Below are 10,342 nucleotides of genomic sequence, written 5' to 3'. Positions count from 1 at the left end.
GGGGTTCAACCTCTGCAAACTACCTCAAGCCCATCATCATCCAGTAAAAATCTGCTATCAGGACAATAACTAACTCTACCTTCAGACAACACACAGCTCCCTTGTTCAAATCCTTAAACATGCTAAACAAATTCACTCCATACATTCTCCTGTGTAAATTACGTTTATAAAGCCCTTTTTCTAACTGCAAACCCTGTTCTGAAACTCTTCCTGGACAGATGTAATAGAACACATGGCCACGTCCCCACCAGACATAAATATCTCTTTGATATCCCCAGAGTCAAACTTAATCTATGTAAACACTCTATGTAAATAAAGGGACCTAGTCTATGGAACTCACTCCCTTATAATGATTTGAAAAGCTGTCCAACTTCTGCCATATTAAAAAATAAACCAAAAAGTACCTGTAGTACTTTTTAAGTACGAGGGAGTAATGCGCAAAGCGTCCCTCACCTGTGACGTCACAGCGTCATCTGACGCCATATCAACACAGCGGCCATTTTGTCGTCAGTTCAGTCATGGCGAGGACTAACCCTTCATGCAAACTGCATCTACTATCAAGAAGAAGAAGATTTTGTGTTCCACCGATAGTATTATCGTAAGTAAGCACTTATATTTTATATTTTATTAAATTAATTGATTCTATTTTTCTGTAATAAAGGTCCAAAGGGTTGTTAAGGAACAAGGGTGTAGCGATACCGACGCTCAGTGCGCTCAACTCACACCAAAGTATCACCTGTGTAGCTTCTGTAATTAGTGTTAATTAGTTATGCTATAAGATAATGAAGCGAGTATAAGATTAACTCGCTACAAGGGTACTGTGTTGGGAGGTGAGGGCTGTTACTGGTGTCTGTGGGGATGTGAGGACTTGTACCAACCACTATCACCACCAGTACCTTGTCTTGCATCCTGCTTAGTATTCCTATTGAGATATGAAGTATTATTGCATTCATATAATTATTCATTCATTGTCATTACTATTTTTATGGGCTATGTTCTGTTACCCTAATGCTTTTTACCCCTGGGCATGTCCATTTACTCTCCAGCCCTTCACAAGCCACTGCTGCACCCCCTCCATGCCCATACTTACTGTGCTTATTCTTACAGGACTGCACTGCATTATGTGGTGCTCACTGCCTGGACACCTTGATACATGCATTATAGGGTTCTGGTAGTTGTTCTACTCACCAAGCCCTTCCAAGGCCAGGCTTGACATGTGAGAGCTTGGTCCAACAGGCTGTTGCTTGGACAGGCCCCTCAGGCCCACATATCCACCACAGCCTTGTTTGTCCGGCACTTCAAAATCAAATGTTTATTTACGTAAGGTACATACATATTTTTAGGTAAGGTACTCTTTATTTGGGTAAATTTATCTTCGTAGTATTTAGCTTTGGCTCGTCTAATTATCTTGGATAGCAATAACGAGTAATTCTTTGAGAATTCTTTGGAGACAATTCCTAACCTATACTTCTCCCAACCTATACTTCTTCTCAAGGTCATCTTCACTTCTTGAAGATGTTCAGGTTTTCTCTTGAAGATGTCGACGGTTGTTCCAGCAATACTGTATTTCTTTTATTGCTGAAAACCTGTTTTCAGCCATAAAAAAATAATCCTGAATCCAGAAAAAAATCCCTTTTGTATCGTCTGGAAATTTTCAAATATTGCTGATCAAACCTGAGTCTAAATTATTTGTATATATTATGAATTACAGAGGTCCCAGGACAGGGTTTTTAGGCACTCCACTTACATTTTCCCACTCTGACTTAACCCCCATTTATACAAACTCAGTCTTATCTTTTAGCTAATAATTTATTGTACACACCATACTCAGCCTGTGTAGGGTAGTTTATTGTGCATGTGTAGTATATATATTTGTGTAGTATATTTGGTATATTTAATGCCTCTAACCTCTCCTCATAGTTCTTGTCCTTCAGTTCTGGGAGCCACTTAGTAGCATGTCTTTGCACCTTTTCCAGTTTGTTTATGTGCTTCTTAAGATATGGGCACCATACAACCGCTGCATATTCCAACTTTGGTCTAACAAAAGTCGTGAACAATTTCTTGAGTATTTCGCCATCCATGCATTTAAAAGCTCTGAATATTATCCTTTACCTGCAATTGGTTGTTGCTGTATTTATAGAATATGATTTGTTCTACTTTACATTTGTTTGTTCCTTTTTTTCAAAATTTCTTTCTGCCTCTCTCCTCACTGCCGTGTAGTTGTTTCTCTTTGTATTACTGGTATGTTTGGGGGTTTGGCCTCTTCGTATATTGATTCCATTTTTGTGTCTTTTGGTCTCTGTCCGTCTTGAAATTTCAGTTGAGCAAATCCTGTTTCCTAGTTCTGCATCTTTGTTTTGGTATAAATGTTTTTGTTCCTTTATCATATATTTCACAAAATTGACATACTGTGCATTAATTCATCTCAATTACTTCCTTTCCTAACAGCAAGCCTTTCCAGTAAAATTCTTTGAATTCTTTTCTGACTTCTGGCCTAATGTTTGTTTTATCCTAGTGTGTATGATGCCTAGCGTGTGTCTGGTGCCTGTTGTGTTAAACCGAAGATAAATGCATAAGTATAGGTCAGTAATTTCTCCAGCTTTGAAAGGGGCTTTCATTATGCAGCAGTATTCCACTCTAGAGAGCACTAGCGTCTTGAAAACTATCATCATCGGTATAGCATCTCTAGTGTGAAAAGTTCTTGTTATCTATCCTGTCATTTTTCTTGCAGTTGTGACGGCTACTTTATTGTGTTCTTTAAATGTAAGGCCTTCTGACATCAGTACACCCAAATCCTTTACGTTGCTTTTCCGTTCAATGTTATGATTTGACTGAGTTTTGTAAGTGGTTTCCGTTTTTATATTTTTTATTTTTTCCGTAGCGCATGAGCTGAAACTTATGTTCGTTAATCACCATGTTATTTTCTGTAGCCCATAGAAAGACCTGATTTACATCTGATTGGAGGTTTGCCGTGTCCTCTATGTTGCCTACTCTCGTGAAGATTCTAGTGTCATCTGCAAAGGATGATACAGTACTATAGGTTGTGTCCTTGTCTATGTCCGATATGAGGATGAGAAAAAGTATTGGAGCAAGCACAGTACGCTTGGGGACTGAGCTCTTTACGGTTGATGGTCCAGATTTTATTTTGTTGACTACTACACATTGGGTTCTATTAGTCAGGAAGTTGTATATCCATCTGCCTATTTTTCCGGTAATTCCTTTTGAACGCATTTTATGTGCAATAACACAATGGTCACATTTGTCAAAGGCTTTTTTTTGTCAAAGCGTTTTGTTTGTCTTCCATGGCATCTAGTGCCATGTCAGAGTGGTCCAGCAACTGTGATAGGCAAGAGCGCCCTGTTCTGAAACCATGTTGTCTGGGGTTATGGAGATGCTGTGATTCCATGTATTTTGTGATCTTACTTCTTAGCATTCTCTCAAAGATTTTTATGATGTGCGATGTTAGTGCTATCGGTCTGTAGTTTTTTGCCTCTGCCTTATTTCCTCCTTTATGGGGCGGTGCTATCTCTGCTGTTTTTAGTATGTCAGGGACAATGCCAGTATCTTGGCTTTGTCTCCAAAGAATGTGAAGGGCCTGCGATAACGTTTTTTACAGTTCTTGATGAATATAGAGTTCCAAGAGTCAGGGCCTGGTGCAGAGTGCATAGGCATACTGTCTATGGCTTCTTCAAAATCCAGTGGGGATAGGATCACATCTGATTTATGATTTGATGTTGGTATCATATCCATGAAAAATTCATTTGGGTTATCAATCAGATGGATGGAGAGCTACACTCGTGGTGTCCCATTTTCCCAGCACTCTTTGTCATATAATGCTTTGAAACTTTTGACGGATTTGGCCTCCACCACCTTCTCACCTAACATGTTCCAACCGTTTACCATTCTGTTTGCAAAAGTGAATTGTCTTACATTTCTTCGGCATCTTTGTTTAGTTCGTTTAAATCTATAACCTCTTGTTCTTGAAATTCCAGGTCTCGGGAAATCTTCCCTATGAAGTTTATCAATTCCTGTTACTGTTTTGTACGTAGTGATCATATCTCCTCTTTTCCTTCTGTCTTCTAGTTTTGGAATATTTAATGCCTCAAATGTCTCCTCATAAATCCTGCCCTTCAGTTTTGGTATGAATGTTTGTGTGCCTTCATCGTATATTTTGCAAAATATGGAATACATCTCATTTACTTTACTTTAAGAATATGGTTCGATCAATTAAAAACCCTCTTGTTCAAATTGCAAAGAGACTGAAAGAGATGCAGCATGCTCAATGGATTATATATTAGTGATTATTATTAGGATTATATATTAGTGAATCATATTAGTGATTCAATTATTATGGTCATAAAACAATAAACAAATAGTTTTGGTGTTATTACACTCTATTCACAGGTTATATATAAGTATCTGCATGTTTTGTTCACCATTACAAACCACTAAGTTGGTTTGATTTTTGTTGAGATTGTTATTTATGATAAGATTCCTTACGTTATCTGAGAATGAAGCTATGTCGGTATTGGGAAATCTATAGATGGCACTTATAGTCAAGGAGGATTTAAGGGATTTACTGGCGAACTTGGCAAAGGTATATTCACAATAGTCGTCTCTATTACTAATGAGACTATTGCAGATGAAGGTATCTTTGTAAGATATTGCTATGCCACCTCCTTTTTTTATTAGGCCTGCAGTTGTGAATGGCTTTATTATCAGCCAAGTTGTAGCATACAACATAGCATATATATGTATATGGCATACATATATATATATATATACACATATATATATATATATATATATATATATATATATACACACATATATATATATATATATATATATATATATATATATATATATATATATATATATATATATTTATGTTATGTTATGTTATGTTATGTTATGTTATGTTATGTTATGTTATGTTACAACATAACAGGCCAATTACACTGGATTAATCTTTGTGTTTAGATAGGAGATGCCTCGTATGGGCCAATAAGCCTTCTGCAGCCCCTATGTTTATCCCTTATGTATCCCCCCATGTTTTCACCTTCATTGTATTATCACCTGACCTAATGCGGGTATAAAATCAACTAATATATATATATATATATATATATATATATATATATATATATATATATATATATATATATATATATATATATATATATATATATATAAATATTCAAAATTCGTCAGTGTACTACATTTTTGTTGTTGCTTTTAGGTGATGCTTTTAACCAGTGTACGTGGGTCTGATTGTGCAACCACAGTTCGAAGAATAATGAAGATATGAACAAACGGCCTGTGGTCACTATACAGTCTGGAAGGGCAAAAGAAGAAATTGGCATTTCTACAAAAACAAGAACTATATAATGTTATTTTAAGTAAGTAACCAAAAAATTAAATAATTTTTTTAAAGTTTAAAATTCACTTAAAAATGTAAATTTTAAGTTAAAAAATTTTAACCAAAAAACTTAATATTTTTCATATTTGGAACCATTCCATAATATTTTCCCAAGCATAAATGATTATATTTCTATCACTTGCTCTTAAGATTGTTTCATTTAATAGAGGTTGGGCATAATTGTTCTCTGCTGCTAATAGAACTGACTGACTTAGCTATAGGAAAATGTAAACTTAATTGGTTTATCCATTACAGTATTGTGCAGTTTATTTCATGATCCTGTGCTTAATACTTGCATAAATAGTAGATTACAAAATGCATTTTTATATCATTAGTATTGAATAATAATAATGCAAATAATTGACTTATAAATGATGTACAATTAATTGGTAGGTGATATTATATTATTAATATTTTTTCATTCTTGCAAAGCCTTAACAAAGTCATTAACATGTTAATATAAACTTGATCACCTTCCACTTATTTTCTCATGTGCTACCTACATGTACAAAACCTTATTCCTAAATGCATATTTTGTTCTGAAACTTGTCCTTTATATGTTGTGTATCACCATCTCTGGAGAGTTTTATCTGATTGATGTATAAATTACTTTTAATTTTACAGAATATTATTGTTATACTGAATTTATTATTATATAAATAACTTAATTTTACAGAATCATCTATCAACGCACATCCACAAGTTGAGGAGGAGGATGTGACCTTCCAGATGTCTGAAGTACTGAAACAGGCACCAAACAGGCCTGGTGGATCTAGGTACAAGGTAAAATAATTTAAATTTTTTTTTTTTTTTTTACTAATTGTCCGATATATATATATATATATATATATATATATATATATATATATATATATATATATATATAAATAAATATATATATATATAAATATATATATAATGTGTCGTACCTAGTAGCCAGAACGCACATCTCAGCCTACTATGCAAGGCCCGATTTGCCTAATAAGCCAAGTTTTCTTGAATTAATGTTTTTTCGACTACCTAACCTAACATTTTCAGCTACCTAACCTAACCTATAAAGATAGGTTAGGTTCGGTCATATATCTCTATTAATTTTAACTCCAATAAAAAAAGAATTGACCTCATACATAATGAAATGGATAGCTTTATCATTTCATAAGAAAAAAAATAGAGAAAATATATTAATTCATGAAAACTTGGCTTATTAGGCAAATCGGGCCTTGCATAGTAGGCTGAAAAGTGCGTTCTGGCGACTAGGTACGACATATATATATATATATATATATATATATATATATATATATATATATATATATATATATATATATATATATATATATATATATGTCGTACCTAGTAGCCAGAACGCACTTCTCTGCCTACTTTGCAAGGCCCGATTTGCCTAATAAGCCAAGTTTTCCTGAATTATTATATTTTCTCTAATTTTTTTCTTATGAAATGATAAAGCTACCCATTTCATAATGTATGAGGTCAATTTATTTTTATTGGATTTAAAATTAACGTAGATATATGACCGAACCTAACCAACCCTACCTAACCTAACCTAACCTATCTTTATAGGTTAGGTTAGGTTAGGTAGCTGAAAAAGTTAGGTTAGATTAGGTTAGGTAGGTTAGGTAGTCGAAAAACAATTAATTCATGAAAACTTGGCTTATTAGGCAAATCGGGCCTTGCAAAGTAGGCAGAGAAGTGCGTTCTGGCTACTAGGTACGACATATATATATATATATAATATGTATGTGTGTGTGTGTGTAATTACCTAAGTGTAGTTAAAGGATGAGACCGTCTTCCCAGCACTCTTTGTCATATAACGCTTTGAAACTACTGACAGTCTTGGCCTCCACCACCTTCTCACCTAACTTGTTCCAACCGTCTACCACTCTATTTGCGAAAGTGAATTTTCTTATATTTCTTTAGCATCTGTGTTAAGCTAGTTTCAATCTATGACCTCCTGTTCTTGAAGTTCCAGGTCTCAGGAAATCTTCCCTGTCGATTTTATCAATTCCTGTTACTATTTTGTATGTAGTGATCATATCACCTCTTCTGTCTTTTAGTTTTGGCATATTTAATGCCTCTAACGTCTCCTCGTAGCTCTTGCCCTTCAGTTCTGGGAGCCACTTAGTAGCATGTCTTTGCACCTTTTCCAGTTTGTTGATGTGCTTCTTAAGATATGGGCCAACTTCTGTTGTTGGGCACCACACAACAGCTGCATATTCTAGCTTTGGCGTAACAAAAGTCATGAACAATTTCTTTAGTATATCGCCATCCATGTATTTAAACGCAATTCTAAAGTTAGAAAGCGTAGCATAGGCTCCTCGCACAATATTCTTTATGTGGTCCTCAGGTGATAGTTTTCTATCTAGAACCACCCCTAGATCTCTTTCTTTATCAGAATTCTTTAAAGATTTCTCACATAATGTATAGGTTGTGTGGGGTCTATGTTCTCCTGTTCCACATTCCATAACATGGCATTTATTAACATTAAATTCCATTTGCCAAGTGGTGCTCCATATACTTATTTTATCCAGGTTTTCTTGAAGGGCATGACAATCATCTAAATTTCTTATCCTTCCTATTATCTTAGCATCATCAGCAAACATGTTCATGTAATTCTGTATACCAACTGGTAGATCATTTATGTAGACAATAAACATCACTGGTGCAAGAACTGAACCCTGTGGTACTCCACTTGTGACATTTCTCCAGTCCGATACATTGCCTCTGATTACTGCCCTCATTTTTCTATGTCAGAAAATTTTTCATCCCTATTAGAAGCTTACCTGTCACCCCTCCAATATTTTCCAGTTTCCAGAACAACCTCTCTATGTGGAACTGTCGAATGCCTTTTTTAGGTTCAAATAGATGCAGTCAACCCAACCATCTCTTTCCTGTAATATATCTGTTGCTCGATCATAGAAACTGAGTAAATTCGATACACAGGATCTTCCAAATCGAAAACCATACTGTCTGTCTGAAATTATATCATTTCTCTCCAGGTGTTCTACCCATTTAGTTTTAATTATTTTTTCCAATATTCCAATTCCAATTTTTTCCAATAATGTGTGTGTGTGTATGTATATTTGTGTTGTTGAATATGACCGAAAGTCAGTCTTTCTGCCCCTCTCCTTACTGCTATTGTTGTTTCTCGCATCTGTGTATTGCTTGTATGTTTGGGCAATTTTTCCCCTTTTCCTAGTTCTGCATCTCTGCTTTAGTATAAATTTTGTTGTGCCATTATCATATATTTCACAAAACTTGACATACATCTCATTTACTTCATGTCCTAACAGCAAGTGTTTGTCAAATTCCTTAAGGAAATATCTGAGTTCCCCATAATGACCTCTCCACAAGTCAGGTTTTTCAACTGCTTCAAGCTCATTTTCTTCCAGATTATAATGCATTGCATACTTTATTCCCAAAAAGACATGGTCACTTTTACCCAAGTGACCATGTCACTTGGGTAAAAGGAGGGAGGTACCAAAGGAGGGAGGTACTGAATGATAAATATATCTTTCTCTTTCCTGGTAAATATAATATCCAGCATGGAGGGAACATCCCCTTCCCTCATCCTCGTAGCTTGTTTAACATGTAGAAACATGAATGTTTACAGGGTGAGGTTTACGAAATTATATATATATATATATATATATATATATATATAATTGGTCTCTGGTCTATATATATTATATATATATATATATATATATATATATATATATATATATATATATATATATATATATATATATTAAGTTTGTGTGTGTGTAATTTATATAAATAAATAATTAAATATTAATTTTGTTAATATCTTTTCAGGGAAAACTTGCAAGTACAATTCGTATACAAGAGGGGCAACAAGAGCCAGAGGATGTCTACTAAGAAAATATATAAGTCTTTATCCTCACACTCTTGATATATGGTCTTCTCTGGTCTCTTTATTTTCTCTCCTCACAAATGTCCCTTTTTTTATTTCTTTTACGTTTCTCTCCTGTTTTTCTTGTCTTTTAATCTCTCCTTTCCTCCTCTCTTCTAACACCTCTCGTTTCCTGTCTCTTCTAGCTTCTCTCTTCCTTTACTTTTTATATTTGTGGTATTCATTTATGTCATTTTTATCTTGTATATTTTTCTTGTATCTTTTTCTTATCTTGTGTTTCTCTTCCCCTTCTCTTCAATGATTTCTCATTTCTCTCCTCTCTCTGTTGTTTCTGTTCTGTCTTCTCTCTCCTTGCCTTAATTTTGTTCTGTCTCCTCTTTTGTTGTGTGTGTGTCTTTCTGTCTCTGTCTGTCTGTCTCTTTCTCTCTCTCTCTCTGGCTCTCTTGCTCTCTCTCTCTCTCTGGCTCTCTCTCTCTCTCTCGCTCTCTCTGGCTCTCTTGCTCTCTCTCTCTGGCTCTCTCTCTCTCTCTCTGGCTCTCTCTCTCTCTCTCTCTGGCTCTCTCTCTCTCTCTCTGGCTCTCTCTCTCTCTCTCTCTCTGGCTCTCTCTCTCTCTCTCTCTCTCTCTCTCTCTCTCTCTCTCTCTCTGGCTCTCTCTCTCTCTGGCTCTCTCTCTCTCTCTCTCTGGCTCTCTCTCTCTCTCTGGCTCTCTCTCTCTCTCTCTCTCTCTCTCTCTGGCTCTCTCGCTCACTCTGGCTCTTTCGCTCTCTCTGGCTCTCTTTCTCTCTGGCTCTCTCTGGCTCTCGCTCTCTCTGGCTCTCGCTCTCTCTGGCTCTCTCTCTCTCTCTGTGGCTCTGTCTCTCTCTCTCTGGCTCTCTCGCTCTCTCTGGCTCTTTCGCTCTCTCTGGCTCTCTTTCTCTCTGGCTCTCGCTCTCTCTGGCTCTCTCTCTCTCTGGCTCTGTGGCGCTCTCTCTCTGGCTCTCTGGCTCTGGGTCTCTCTCTCTGGCTCTCATATTTCATTTGATTT

At 35.8% G+C, this 10,342-nt stretch overlaps 1 long non-coding RNA gene across 2 annotated transcripts; it reads left to right on the top strand.

The window, feature by feature from the left end:
* The first annotated feature begins 499 nt into the window (after window positions 1-499).
* On the top strand, window positions 500-9,882 carry LOC138365152 (uncharacterized). Of its 2 annotated transcripts, none has more exons than XR_011228699.1 (3): window positions 500-598; window positions 6,099-6,205; window positions 9,260-9,882. It is a non-coding gene; the product is annotated as an uncharacterized lncRNA (long non-coding RNA). The 2 variants fall into 2 exon arrangements; XR_011228698.1 differs by lacking the exon at window positions 500-598 and adding an exon at window positions 5,249-5,402.
* The last annotated feature ends 460 nt before the right edge of the window (window positions 9,883-10,342 follow it).

The sequence above is a fragment of the Procambarus clarkii genome, chromosome 15 (assembly GCF_040958095.1).
Source record: "Procambarus clarkii isolate CNS0578487 chromosome 15, FALCON_Pclarkii_2.0, whole genome shotgun sequence".
Lineage (NCBI taxonomy): Eukaryota > Metazoa > Arthropoda > Malacostraca > Decapoda > Cambaridae > Procambarus > Procambarus clarkii.
This window is presented reverse-complemented; position numbering and strand designations above follow the sequence as displayed.